This window comes from Giraffa tippelskirchi, chromosome 2 (genome assembly GCF_054371585.1).
Source record: "Giraffa tippelskirchi isolate mGirTip1 chromosome 2, T2T-mGirTip1v1.2.pri, whole genome shotgun sequence".
Taxonomy (NCBI): domain Eukaryota; kingdom Metazoa; phylum Chordata; class Mammalia; order Artiodactyla; family Giraffidae; genus Giraffa; species Giraffa tippelskirchi.
This window is the reverse complement of record NC_137276.1, coordinates 74,463,483-74,479,451: the sequence shown is the minus strand read 5'-3', so window position 1 is coordinate 74,479,451 and position 15,969 is coordinate 74,463,483. Positions and strand designations below refer to the sequence as shown.

The following is a 15,969-nucleotide window of genomic DNA, read 5'->3' as shown; positions in this document are numbered from 1 at the left end:
ATAGGAAGCCAGATAGTAAATCCTCAAGTCTTTTATTTGTCTTGTTTTCATTGTGTAGGTCACCCACAGTTCAAACCAGCTGGTGTGTTGAACTCAGAGCAAAATAATAACATTAAGCATCAACTCTGTTTGACTCTGCAAATCAATATTTTGTCTCCTTAATTAAGCCTGGCTTACAACTGTTAAAGAATGTCTACAGTATTCATCTCCCTTCACCCCCTTCCCCAAATTAAACAGGATGACCTCTCTGCTGACACAACTTCCTGGTAAGCCAGTTTCAGAACAGTTTGAAGTTTTGCTATTTGTAATTTTCCATCAAATTTTCATGGCAAGTATGAAAAATTTCTGGTCAAAAAGAAATTCTGATTTCCTCTTTCATTATTAGCAACTTAGTTATTAATTTTAGCATATTCATTATAACATGCTGTTTTAGTTATCATGTGTCTTAAATTGTGAACTACTATAAAGCAGGAATAGGCTGTGCCTCACAGAACACCATACAACAGAGAAGCTTAAAAGTCAGTTTTATATTGATTGTCATTATTGATGAGTGAGGTCAACTTTATTATGGATATGGGCTTTCATGATCTACTGGGGCTAGGATTTTCAAATCACTGTATTTTCAGTCAATCCTTCTCCGAGCATGAGTAGTCATTTGCAGAATGAAACAAAATATTGACCACAGGATAAAGAACTTTTAAATAGCTTACTTATCATCCATGGTACAAGGACAGCTATCATCTTCATAGACTACAGGTTGTATTCTTTTTTCTGAAAATGGCTACAGAGTAAATAATTTGGGCTTTGTGGACCAGAATGTCTGTCACAACTACTGAACTCTGCCTTTGCAGTGCAAATGCAGCCTCAGACAATATATAAATGAAGGGATGTGACTGTGTTTCAATGAAACCTTTTTGTATAAAAATAGATAGCAGGCCAGAATTGACTTGCAAGCTATCATTTGACAACCCCTATTATAGATGATCAAATTATTTAGGTAGAAGGTGGCACATGATATGTCATCAGAATTTGGTTCCTGAAAAAGCAGAATTGAGGAAGTTAAATTATATTCAGAAAGTAAGAAATTACTTAACGATTTCCAGTTTTATCTTCTTTATAAATTAATTCTTACTTGCTATTAGTATGAAGGTGCACCATATCAAAGCATAGAAGACTATTGTATAGGACAAAGGAGTCAATGAAAGATATATAACTGATTTATATATTTCATTCTTTTTGTCCCATGTAACCATGCAAAGTTAACATTGTTTTGAAAGAGGAAAATAATACATTTTTGATATTTTTGCTCAGAACTTGCTGGACAAAGGTCAAACACTGAGCACAGAAATTACTTATAGGTTAGTACCATACGTGGAAACAGCAAAAAACTATACGCATTTCCTAATGTGCAGTATTAAAATTTTCTGATTGATGAGTACCTATGGAATAATCCCACTGGAAGCCTGGCACACTAGTTTTTAAGGGCCTACTCTGTCTGAAACTTTGCCTCAATACTGTGTGTCTATGTCTGTGTATACTGGTTAAGAGTAGCGATTCTGGAGTCCAGCTGACTGGGTACAAATCCCAGTTGTGTGCTGTTGGGCAAACAGATTAATATATAGTTTAGTTACAACAGTTAAGATACATCTTTATCTTAACTTCCTCAGCTATAAGTAGGGATGAAAATACTGACCTCTTCAGATTATCTTGAGAAATAAGTGAGTGAATGTGTATAAAAAACTAAGAAACATTGCTGTGTAGTCAAGAAAATATGGGTTTGAATAAATTTATATCAGAGAGATTTTCAGCCTGTATTCTGAAGCTTGAAGACCTGTAAATAGAAAGCATTAACCATGTGATTAATGCCTATACATTTTCTATTCATTCTAAAATATTGGGTTGGCCAAGAAATTTCTTTGGGTTTTTTCCATAACATAGTACTAAAAAACCCAAATGAACTTTTTGGCCAACCTAGATTTTTCTCATTTGTGGTAGTTATTACTGGAAGGACTGTACTTCTCGTCTCACTTGAAGTTATCCTTAGACACAAGTTTTTCAGAAAATGTGAGCAGAAATAAGACTTACGAGGATATATCACTCCATGTCTTTAGTAATATTCATGGTGATGACTATTTATCAAATTCTAGGAAAATCATAATTGACACAAACACATAATATAATAGAAATATGAGTTTTTGATAAATATTGTGTAAGGGAATCAGTATGTAGATGTGTGTGTATAGATATACACACACATATATATACACATACCAACTGAGTTATCAGGGAAACCAGATATGCAGATGACACCACCCTCATGGCAGAAAGCGAAAAGAACTAAAAAGAGCCTTTTGATGAAAGTGAAAGAGGAGAGTGAAAAAGTTGGCTTAAAATTCAACATTCAGAAAACTAAGATCATGTCATCCGGTCCTATCACTTCATGGTAAATGGGGAAACAATGGTTTCCATTCTTGACAGATAGACTTTCTTTCCTTGGGCTCCAAAATCACTGCAGATGGTGACTGCAGCCATGAAATTAAAAGACGCTTACTCCTTGGAAGAACAGTTATGACCAACCTAGACAGCATATTAAAAAGCTGAGACATTCAAAGGTCCGTCTAGTCAAAGCTATGGTTTTTCCAGTAGTCATGTACGGTTGTGAGAGTTGGACTATAAAGAACGCTGAGTGCCGAAGAATTGATGCTTTTGAACTATGGTGTTGGAGAAGACTCTTGAGAGCCCCTTGGACAGCAAGGAGATCCAACCAGTCCCTCCTAAAGGAAATCAGTCCTGAATATTCATTGGAGGGACTGATGCTGAAGCTGAAACTCCAATACTTTGGCCATCTGATGCGAAGAACTGACTCAATTGAAAAGACCCTAATGCTGGGAAAGATAGATTGAAGGTGGGAGGAGAAGGGGACAACAGAGGATGAGACAGTTGGATGGCATCACCGACTCAATGGACATGAGTTTGAGTAGGCTCTTGGAGTTGGTGATGGATAGGGAAGCCTGGCGTGCTGCAGTCCGTGGAGTCGCAAAGAGTTGGGACACGACTGAGCAACTGAACTGATAAACACATACATACATATTTAAATTCCTTAGAAGCAAACTATTTGATTTTCCCATTTGGTGGTCACTCAGATATTATACAAAGAGACAGTTTGAAATTCCTGATCCAGGTACTGGCTTTCACTCTACTCTCCGATCCAGGTACTGGCTTTCACTCTACTCTCTTGAATACAGAAGTCCAAAGTTGTTTCATGTGCCCAATCTTGGCTTTTTTTTTCCATCTCCCTTTAATATTGCACTAACTCAGGTAGGCTTTTTGCAAAAAAACAAAACAAAACCAATCTTCAGTTGGAGAAGCAAGATGTAGATTTTAACTTTTTAAGCAAAAATTACTACCCCGAAAAGTATGTAGATTCCTTCTGCCTCCTATAACCATGAAATGATTTATTGATTCTACTGATAGAGCAGTTAATACTCTTTGTTGGAGATGGTAATGGCAGCCCACTTCAGCTAGGAGCCAGGTGGGCTATAGTCCATGGGGCTGCAAGAGTCAGGCACAACTGAGTGACTAAACAACAACAATACTCTGGGTGGAACTGAAATAAACTATATCCTGTGCTATGCATAGTATTTATTTCCACACATTCAACAACCCTACTCTGAGAGCATGTTTTTCAAATATAGACATGAATGGCATTTATTGAGCTCCTAATATGTTCTATGCACACATATATGGTTACAGCTCATTTAATCCTACAACCCTTTCACAGTGGTAGTGTTACCATATTTTCTGATGAGGAAACTGAAGCTCAGAGAAATTTATTTGTCCAAAATCTAGACTTAAATTTGATACAGTCTGGCTGGTCCCTCTCTCTGTGTCTTTTACATTATTATACTCCATCATTTAAAATAGATTTTTATTTTAAATCATTTTCTTATATTTCTTCCCTTCCTCATCAGATAAGAACCTTTAGAGTAATTTATTATTCAGCAAGATAACTAATACAAATATTAAGCAGATGAAATGCTGCAGAACTAGAACCTTTTCATCTCTGTTTTCATAACTGATTTTAAAAATATATGTTGAGGTTTAACATGTCAAGCATGAGATATTGTCCCTGTCCTCAAACAACTTCTCATCTGATGGGAAAGGGATGGGAGGAGAGAATTTTAAATTGATATTTCAAAATTAAACTGAAAGTAGGTAAAAGAATATAAATATTACAAAGAGAAACTAAAAATAAAAAACAACACAAAAGTTAATTCTCCAGCAGATTAATATACTTGATTAACCTATACCTAGAATGATGAGGAAAGAGATAAAGAATAAGAACACAAATAGCAGTATCAGTAATAAAGGGGGCATCGATACAGATCCTGGAGATAATTTTTAAATAGATAAATGAACTATAGCATTAAAAGTGCTTAGTCATAAGTTTTGGGCTTACCTGGTGGCTCAGACAGTAAAGAGTCTGCCTGCAATGTAGGAGACCCAGGTTCGATCCATGAGTTGGGAAGATCCCCTGGAGGAGGGCATGGCAACCCACTCATGTATTCTTGCCTGTGAAATCCCATGGACAGGGGAGCCTGGCAAGCTACAGTCTGTGGGGTTGCAAACAAGTTGGACACTACTGAGTGGCTAACACTTTCACTTTCACTTCTAGTCATATATTTAACAGTATATGTTCAAGACTTCTACAATGAAAGCTACACAACATTGTTGGAAAAAAATTAAAGCAGACCTGGAGATCAGCCATGTTAGTGGAGTAAAAAGACTCTGAACCTATCTCCTTTCACGAGCATGCCAAATCCACAATTATCTTCAGAACAGCCATCTACGAAAAAGACCAAAACCTACCAGAAAATATCTTTTACAACTAAAGATAGGATAAAGGGGTGGACTAATGATATAATCAAGTCCCATACCCCTGAGTGTAAAGCCCAGAAGCTGGAAAATATTTATGTTGCAGAGTTTTTCCAAGAGAAGTGCAAGCTCTGAACCCACATCTGGCTTCCCAGCCCAGGGGTCTGGCACTGGGAGGACAAGCTCCCGAAGCATTTGGTTTTGAAGACCTGCAGGGCTCAATTTTAGGAGTCCCATAGGACCTCAGAAAATGGAGACTTCATTCTTAGAATGCACACAAATCTCATGCTCACCAGGACTCAGTGCAAACTAATTTGATAGACACCTGAGTCAGATCTACCTGCTGGTCTTGGAGCATATCTTGCAGAGGTAGAGTGTGGATGCAGCTCACACTGGGGACGTGGATAGATGGCAGCAGCCATATTTGGAGTTCATTCTACCCTGTGGAAGCCACTGCTGGCAGATGCCATTGTAGGATCCTCCCTCTAGTTCATTAGTGACAAGACCTGGCCCCACCCAATAGCTTGTAGGTGCCAGTGCTAGGATGCTTCAGGCCAAATAACTAGGTAGAGACACAGACCCACCCATCAACAGATAATGATCCCAGAGGGAGGAGAGAGAAAGGGGCTAAGAATATATTTAAAATAGCTGAAAAGTTCCCTAACCTGGGAAAGGTGATGGTCACCCAAGTCCAGAAAGCACAGAGGGTCCCATGTAGGATGAACCCATGGAGGAACTTCCACACCAAGATGTATTTGTAATCATGGCAAAAGTTAAGAGAGAATATTAAAAGTAGCAAAGGAAAAGCAGCAAATAACATACAAAGGAGCTCCTATAAGGCTATCAGCTGATTTTTCAGTAGACAGTCCACAGGCCAGAAGGGAGTGGATCCATATATTTAAAGGATGAAAGGGCAAACCTTGAACCAAGAACACTCTGCCTGCAAGGTTATCATTCAAATTTGAAGAAGTGATAAAGAGCTTTCTAGACAAACAAAAACTAAAGGAGTTCATTACCACTAAAACAGTCTTGCAGGAAATGTTAAACACATTATTGACCAGAGACATATTAATATGTCTTTTGTTACCTGATCACTGACTAGAGATGTATCAATATGTTTTAGAGCATGAAACAATTAACATCACCATGTACAGTTGTCAGACCTTAACATTGATCAATGGTTCATTATATAACTTATGATTGTCATTATCATCCATATTTTGTGCTGTTAGGTTTTTGTTCCAAACTTGTGTATATTATAAACATGTTTATTAACATAAAATCTTCAAAAATGATGCATCACAAAATTTTGAGTGAAGAATTTGAGTGAATTTTATGCAGATGCTTTATCTAATTGTCTGACATATATACTAGTGACTCAGAATATGATAGTTCTTCAGAATATAGTTCTGATTCAGACAATGTGACTATATGACCAACAAAAAGACAAAAAAACATAGTGATTGATTCTGATATGGAAAGTGAAAATGAAACAGTGCTGGAGAATGTTCCATTGCTTCTATAGATGAGTGGATTGAAGACAACATTTCATGAAAATTGGAAGGTTTTACAGGTATTTCAGGAAGTTATATAATTATTGAATGTAATAACCTGCAAAGTGTTAGTGAAATAGCAATTTTTGGCAATGAATTTTTCAAGTTGGTCACTCAAACAAATTTGTATCACCAACAGAATGACAAATTATATAAAAAGTATGATACAGTTTTAAAAGGGATTGAATGTAACTAGTAGTGACATGAAGGAGTTTCTTGGATTAATAATTTTGATGGGACAAATAAAGTCACACTGGAAAGAATATCATTCGACTGATCCTTCACTTGAAACATGTATCTTTCCAAAGATTATAACGAGAAAAACCTTCAAACAAAAAATGACATTTCTTCCCTTTACCAATAACTTGGGAACTCCACTTCCTGCAGACAGAATTTCAAAAGTTAAACCTCTTTTGAATTATTTTCTACCAAAATATTGATTGATTCGTTTATCCAAACAAGAGCAATCATTTGATGAGGCAATGATAAAGTAGAGAGGACAACTCAGATTCAAAACATATAATCCTGGAAAACTTAGAAAATATGGAAACAGGATATATATGCAACCTTGAGATTTACAGAGGTGAAGGAAAGAAACTGCAGGAAACAATATTATCAGTCCTACAACCTTATATTGGTTCATGGAACCATATTTATCAAGACAATTATTGCAATAGTGTGTTCACATCTGAAATATAAAACCACAGAATTTGTGGGACTATCAGAGAGAATTGTGATCTACCAAACCAATTAAAGGAGGAATCTAAAAATCAACAGAGGGGAGAAATGACATTCTTACAGAAGGGAGAAATGGTTCTTTTTATATGGAAAGACAACTTCTCATGGTGACAACTATTCATGACACCTCCATAGCATCTACAGAAAAAGAAGACAGGAGGACTGGCTATCAGATAACTAAGCCCACTTGTGTATTAGAGTATAATAAATAAATATATGAAAGGAATTGATGGATGCAATCCAATATCTGGCAAACTTCAATATCCTCCAGAAAATTTGAAAATGGGTTTCTAACAGTAATTGCAGTTTATTCAATGTGTTTAAAATTTATTGTAGCTTTAAAACACAGAATAAAATGACTTACAAGCAATTTTTGTTAGCAGTAGTGAGAGAATGGGTGAACTGACCATTCTGGTGAATGTAGTGGTAGTCCTGCACCTGGTCTTTCTTGTGCTGTTTCTAGAAGAGCCCCCCGGCAAAGATCCACCTTGTTGACTATCAGGTAAAATAAAAGAACATGTCCTAGAGGCAATAATACCCACACAACTTAAAAAAAATTCTGCTAGAAAGTGTAGAGTCTGCTCGTCCAGGGAAGGCACAGTGAAACATGGTATATTTGTAATACATGTTCTGATTCCCTCCACACAGGTGCCTGCTGTATTGCCCATCACATTCTAAATATTCGAATGCTTTAGTAAGACATGTGCAAAACTTCAAATAAATACATTAAGTGCACAAAAAGTTGTTGATACTTACTCAATGTGGGTGTTTCAATATTCACTTACATAACAAATCGCTGGCCACCCGAGTTAGTTTCTGCAAAAATCCCCCAGTTGGTAATGTGTTAAAGGAAACTCTTTAGGCTAAAAAGGGTTCTAATTAGTAGCAAGAAAACATAAGTAAAAATCTCACTGGTAAAGGTTAATAATGTAGTAAAGCTAATGGATCAATTACTTATAAAATCAGTATGAAGGTTAGAGACAAGAGAGGTAAAAATAACTACAATAGTTAAATAAGGGATACACAAAGTTAAAAGCTTTAAAATACAACACTGGGAATTCCGTGGTGGCCCAGTGGTTAAGACTCCATAATTCCACTACAGAGAACATGTGTTTAATCCCTGTTCAGAGAACTAAGATTCTTCGTTCCCTACAGCACAGCCAATAAATAAATATATGAAATCAAAAATACAACAGGAAGGGTAGTAATAAGCTAAGTTTTAGAATACATTCAGACTTAACTTGCTATCAATTTACAATAGATTGTTACATATATACCCTGTTATATCTGAGTCTCATAATAACCACCAAACAAAACACATAGTAGATACCCAAAAGATAGTGGGAAAGGAATCTAAGCATAACACTTTATAAAGTCATCAAACCACAAGGAAAGAAATCAAGAAGAAGAAAGGAACAGAGAATTAGCCAGAAATAGCCAGAAAACAGTTAACAAACCTGCAATAAGTACATGCCTATCAACGATGACTTTAAATGTAAATAAACTCAATACTCCAATCAAAAGACAGAGTGGCTGAAATGATTAAAAGACAAGACCCACATATATGCTGCTTACAGGAGACTCACTTCAGATAAAAGGACACACAGACTGAATGTGAAGGAGTGGAAAAGGTATTTCATGAAATGGAAACCAAGAAAAAACTGACGTAGCTATACTTCTAACAGACAAAATGGGCATTAAATCAAAGACTGTAATTAAAGACATAGATAGACATTACGTGATGATAAAGGAGTTAATTCAACAAGATGATGTAATATTTGAAAATATTTATTCATCCAACATAGGAGTACTTAAACCCAGAAGCAAATATTAATAGACCTAAAGGGAATAACTGCCATCAATAAATAGTAGTAGTGGACCTTAACACATTCTTATTCAACATTCCCTGGTGGATCAGTATAAAGACTCTACCTGCCAATGCAAGAGATGCATAGGAGATGGATTGGATCCCTGGGTTACGACGATCCACTGGAGAAGGAAATGGCAACCCACTCCAGTATTCTTGCCTGGGAAAGCCCATGGACAGAGGAGCCTGGCAGGCTTCAGTTCATGAGGTTGCAAAGAGTCCGACACAACTTAGCAACTAAACACCAGCAGCGGTACTGAAATTGCTAGCAATTAGGCAGGAAAAATTAAAGGCATCCAAATTAGAGAGGAAGAGGTAAAACTGTCACTATTTGTGGACAACATGATTTTATATATAGAAAACCCTAAAGACCACCAAAAAAAACTGCTAAAACTACTAAATGCATTTAAACAAATTTGGTAAAGTTTCAGGGTACAAATGCTATTGTATTTTTCTAGACTAACAACAAATTATCAGAAAAAGAAATTAAGAAAACAAGCTCCTTTACAAAATACCTTTGATTACATCAGAAGAATAAAATACCTGGGAATGAACTTAACCAAGGAGATGAAGGACCTATACACTGAAAAGTACATTAATGAAAGGAATTTTAAAAGACATGAATAAATGGGACGATATTCTTTGTTCACAAACTGGAAGAATTGATATTGGTAAAATGTACAAACTACCCAAAGCAGTCTACAAATTCAATACAATCCCCATCAGAAGTCCAATGGCATTTTCCCCAGAAATAGAAAGTCAATTCTGAAATTTGTATAGAACCAAAAAAGATCCCAGGTAGCTAAAGCCATTGTGAGAAAGAAAAGCAAAGCATTAGGTATCACACTTCCAAATTTCTAATTATACTACAAACCAAAATAGTACAGCACTGGCATAAAAACAGACATATAGATCAATGGAATAGAATAGAAAGCAATGCATGGTACAGGATGCTCGGGGCTGGTGCACCGGGATGACCCAGAGGGATGGGGTGGGGAGGGAGGTGGGAGGAGGGTTCTGGAAGGGGAAAACGTGTACACCCATGGTGGATTCATGTCAATGTATGGCAAAACAAATACAATATTGTAAAGTTAAAAAATAGATAAATAAACTAATTAAAAAAATAAATAAAAAATTAAAAAAAAGAGAAAGCCCAGAAATACATCTATACCATATAGTCAACTAATTTATGTCAAAGGAAGCAACAACATACATGGGTAAAAGACAGTTTTTCAACAAATAATGTTGGGAAAGCTGGACCACCATCTTATACTATACCAAAAAATTAACTCAAAATGAATGAAAGACCAGAAACCATAAAACTCCTAGAAGAAAACATAAGCAGTATGCTCTTGACTGACCTTGGTCTTAACTATATATATATATAGTTAAGTTATATATTGATATATATATATATATATGCACACACACACACACACACATACATATGTTTATGTATATGTATATATAAATTTGGATATGTATATAAAATTTGGGATATGATTCCAGAAGCAATGGAAAGATAAGCAAAAATAAACAAATAGGCCACATCAAACCAAAAATCTTTCCATACAGTGAAGGAAATCATCAACAAAGTAAAAATGCAATCTACTGAATGGAAGAAGATATTTGCAAATGATATGTCTGATAAAGAGTTACTAACCAAAATAAAGAACTCAGTAATAAACTAACCATCTGACTAAAAATGGGCAGAGGATCTGAACAAACATTTTTCCAAAGAAAATGTACAGGTGGCCAATAGGCACATGGAAAGATGCTCAACACCACTAATCATGAGGGAAATGCAAATCAAATCACAACAAGTTATCACCCCACATGTGTCAGAATGGCTGTTATTAAAACAAGAGATAAATTCTGAAAAGGATGTGGAAAAGAAACGTTTGTGGACTGTTGATGGGAATTTAAATTGGTACAGCCACTATGGAAACTGGTATGGAGATTCCTCAAAAAATTCCTAACGGATTTACCATATGGACCCAACAATTCCAATTCTGGCTGTTCAAAGCAAATGAAAACACCAACTCCAAAAGGTATATGCACCCCTAAGTTCACTGTAGCAGTATTTACAACAGTCACAAAATGGAAACAACCCAAGTGTCCATTGATGGATGAATGGATAGGGAAAAGTGGAGGGCTGTGTGTATGTGTGTGTATACACACAGTGGAATACTACTCAGCCATAAGAAAGAAATCTTGCCATTTGAGAAAACGTGGATGGATATAGAAAGTATTATATTTCATGAAATAATCAGAGAAAGACAGATACTATATGGTTTAATTTACATGTGGACTTCTAAGAGTAGACTTCTAAAAACATTTATATGTTTCACTTCTAAAACATGAAACAAGCAAAACTCATAGATAAAGAGAACAGATCAGTGGTTGCCAGAAGTGGCAGGGGGTGGTTGGGAGAAATGGGTGGAGAGGATCAAGAGTTACAAGCTTCCAATTATAAAATAATTGTCATAGGAATATAATGTATAGCATGGTGACTATAGTTAATAATACTTTATTGCAGAACTGAAACCTGCTAAGAAAGCAAATCTTAGGAGTCCTCATTACAAGAAAAAATTGTTTCTGAAACTTTCCATGATGACAGAGGGTAAGTAGACTTATTTTGGTGATCATTTCACAGTGTATACAAATGTCAAATTATTATGTTGTACTCTGAAAACTAATGTTCTTTCTCAACTATAGTAATAAATTTCAGTAATAAAAGAATTTTAAAATGTACATAGTAAAAAATATGTAAGATATCATTTCCATCAGAAAACTATAATAGAAGTATGTAGCATATCCATGTATATATATATGTAAAGAGATATAAAGAGAACAGATTGGTGGTTGTCAGAAGTGAACAGAATGATTGGGAGAAGGGGATCAAGATGTTTACACGTATGTTATTATGTATAATGATATATACAATACATATATTATTTATATAAAGAGCACCTACAATTAAATAATAAAAAGACATACAACACAGTTTTTTTTTTAATTTAGTAAAGGGACAATGATCTTCTATATGGTATTCCAGGAGGTCTTATTGAAGTTGGAACAAAAATTGACCCCACTTTGTGCCAGACTGGTAGAATGGTGAGGCAGGTACTTGGAGCAGTGGAAGCTTTACCTGAGATCTTCACAGAATTGGAAACGACCTGTTTAGACAGCTTCTACATATAGGCACTGAAGAAGACAAGGAAGCACCAAAAGTGCAAAGGCTGTCCAAGAATGAAGTCCGTATGGTGAACATAGGATCCCTGTCTACAGGAGGAAGACTTAGTGCAGTCAGGCCTGATTTGGGCAGAATCGTTTTGACTAGTCCTGTGAGCACAGAAGTGGAGGAAAAAAAAAATGCCCTTATTAAAGAGTTGAGAAACACTGGCATTTAATTGGTTGGGGTCAAAAAGAAGAGGAGTGACAACCAAGCCAATAGTAGATGATGACTGAATAATTAAATAACAGATTTGGATGAGGCCAGAATTTCTCTTTAACAACCTCGGGGTATACTTTCAAAGCAATCATGGGGAATTCATTTCACAGCTCATTACCTTAGTAGTAGCTATAAGGTTAGTCTCATTTTTTGGTGATGAAAATTTAACCTCTAGTACTAAAAGGGTCTACAATAAGTGTAAAAATTGGTGTAATGTTAGATTGAATCTACATTTTACCAGAAATTAATCATTCCCAAGTAATGTCTAATTTTACATCAGTGCAGGTTTGAAAAGAGATTGCTACAGTCAGCCTTTGCTATAGATGCATACCACTGAATCTGGTTGAAATAAAGTTTTTCTTAAAAAAAATTAGTGAAGGGATACCCACATGCAAAAAAAGAAAAATGAAATTAAACCCTGTCTTATACCACTCACAAAAGTTAACTAGAAATGGATTAAGTACGTAATGTAAGGCCTAAAACCATAAACTCTAAAGAAAACCTAAAGGAAAACTCCTTGACATTCGTCTTGGCAATGAAATTTTGGCTATGATACCAAAAGCACAAGTAATAAAAGCAAAAATCAAGTGGGATTCCATCAAAGTAAAAAAGTTGCCATACAGGAAAAGAATCAACAAAATGAAAAGGCAACCTGCAGGATGGGAGGAAATATTTGCAAGTCATAAGTCTGATAAGAGGTTAATATCCAAAAAATATAAAGAGTGTATACAAATCAACAGCAAAAATCAAAAATAATCTCATTAAAAATCAGGCAAAGAAACTGAATAGATGTTTTTCAAAGAGAACATAATAGGCAAACAAGTGCAAAAAAAGGTAATAAACATCACTAATTATCAGGGAGATGTAATCAAACCTACAATAAGACATCACGTCACTTAGAATGGCTATTCTCAAAAAGACAAGAGATAAGTGCTGAGGAAAATGTGGAGTTACAGGAACTCTTTTGCACTGTTGGTGACAATGTAAACTGTTACAGCTGCTATGGAAGAGAGTATGGAGTTCCCTCAAAAAAATTACAAACAATTACCATATGATCTTAGTTCCTGGTATTAATATATATCCAAGGGACAAGGTATCACTACCTCAAAGAGATATTTGCACTCCCAATCTCACTCACAGCAGCATTATTCACTGTAGCTGAGAAGTGTAATAAATAAGTGTCTATCAAGGGATGAATGGCTGACTGAAGAAAATGTTTCTCATATATATAATATATTATTATATTACATATGATATATATTTATAAAATCACATATAAAATTGTATATATAATATATAATTTTATAAATTATATTTATAAAAATAAATATATAAATATGTAATATATAATATAATCATAATTATTATATATAACATTTTCTTCAGCCATTCATTCCTTGATATATATATATATATATACACACACATACATATATACATATGTAACATACCTATGTATAATAGAATACATGTATATATCATATATTTTTTAACTATAATTACCTAAATATAATGTGTGTGCTAAGTCACTTCTGTCATGTCTGACTCTGCGACCCCATGGACTGCAGTCTGCCAGGCTCCTCTGTCCATAGGATTCTCCAGGCAAGAATACTAGAGTGGGTTGCCGTGCCCTTTTCCAGGGGATCTTCTGACCCAGGGATCAAATTCGTGTATCTTATGTCTCCTGTGGGCAGGCAAATTCTTTACCACTAGCACCACCTGCTAAGCCTTCCTATATATAATACATATGAATATTTATACAGCCATAAAATGATAACAAAATCCTGTCATTTACAACAATATGGATGGACCTTGAGTGCATTATGCTAAATGAAATGTCAGGCAGAGAAAGGCAAATACTATATGATCTCACTTAAATGTGGAATCAAAAGAACTGAGTTCATAGAAATAGAGTAGACGTTTTGTTTCTAGAGGCTGGTGGGTGGGGGAAATGGAGAGATGTTGGTCAAAGGGTACAAATTTTGAGTTAAAATATGAATTTATTATCTTTTATACAATACAGTGTGTATATTACAGTGTATCTTATGTAATATACAGTACAGCCACTATAGTTAACAATACTGTTCTGTATACTTGCAGGTTGCTCAGGAAGTAGATTTTAAATGTTCTCACCACCGTAACAACAAAAATTGGTAATTACATGATGTGAGGGTGACAGATGTGTTAACTTCATTGTGGTAATCATTTTGCAGTATATATGTGTATCAAATCACCATGTTGTACTCTTTTAATTTACACAAAGTTTTATGTCAATTACATCTCAAAATAGCTGGAAAAAAATTTAATTTGGTAAAGGACTGAAATACTTCAAAAAGGAGGATAAATGAATGATTAATAAGGATATGATGAAGTATTCCATATCATTAGTCATCAGGAAACTTCAGACGGAAATTTTGGTGAAATAGCACTCCCTACCCTCTAAAATGGCTGAAAATTTTTAAATAAATGGCATAGCAAAAGTTAATAAAAACATGGAGAAGAATGAATTTTCATACATAAGTACTGAGAACATAAAATAGTAAACATCTTTGGAGAAAGTTTAGGTATTTTCTGAGAGAGTTAAACATAACCTTACCCTATGGTCCAGCAATTCCACTCCTAGCTAAGCATCAAAGAGAAATGAAAATACATTTTCCTTTAGCTCCATAAAATGCATCATCAAAAACTACACTAATGAAACCTGCTTTTAGTATATCTGAGATTGAAACATGTTTTAAAACACTGCCTTTTCAAAACAATCTTTAACTTCAAATAAGTATAAATATTTTCATGTATACTGGGAGATTATTTCTGACTGATTCAAAGCAAAGTTTTTTTAATTAATTTATTTATTTTAATTAAAGGCGAATTACTTTACAATATTGTAGTGGTTTTTGCCAAACATCAACACGGATCAGCCATGGGCGAACAAAGACTGATTTTTCCCAGTTTTTCACAGCATTCATTAACCTCAACCAACATAATTTAATATCTCCTATGTATAGCCCATTGTATCAGAGTTCAAAAACAATTACCAACCTTCACTGTACCCATACTTTAATTGGGCATATGAACACAAATATCTCATCTAAGGTAGACAATGATAAATAGTACAATGGTACTAGGACAGATTTGCTGTAACTGTGGAAACAGATTAATTTGTCTGAGAATATAGGGAAATTTTTCTCTGCCAGTTTGGAATTGGAAAACTTTAACAGGCAGATATGGTGACAAAAATAAAAGGCAATTACTCAAAACTTAGTCCAAAGTTGTCTTAACTTCTTAAAGCTTAAATACTGAATGAATTCATCAAATAGATATTAAATCAAATAATATGTATTATCTGACAACTAACATACTAGGTACTTAATAAGTACTTACATTTCATATACTTCTTTCCATTTCCATTCTATGGTCTCCTACCTGGACTGGATGACTTTCTAAGTGGCTTCCCCTTCTTTTCATTTCCTCTGTATTCTCTT

At 35.0% G+C, this 15,969-nt stretch overlaps 1 long non-coding RNA gene across 1 annotated transcript in view; it reads left to right on the top strand.

Moving 5' to 3' along the window:
* Positions 1-15,744, top strand: part of LOC145537978 (uncharacterized) — a 501,457-nt gene extending 485,713 nt beyond the window's left edge. Inside the window, exons 15-17 of the long non-coding RNA XR_014076549.1 lie at positions 59-266; positions 11,573-11,656; positions 14,588-15,744. This is a non-coding gene — a long non-coding RNA (uncharacterized LOC145537978). The remainder of the gene's footprint in view (positions 1-58; positions 267-11,572; positions 11,657-14,587) is intronic.
* Positions 15,745-15,969: the final 225 nt, after the last annotated feature.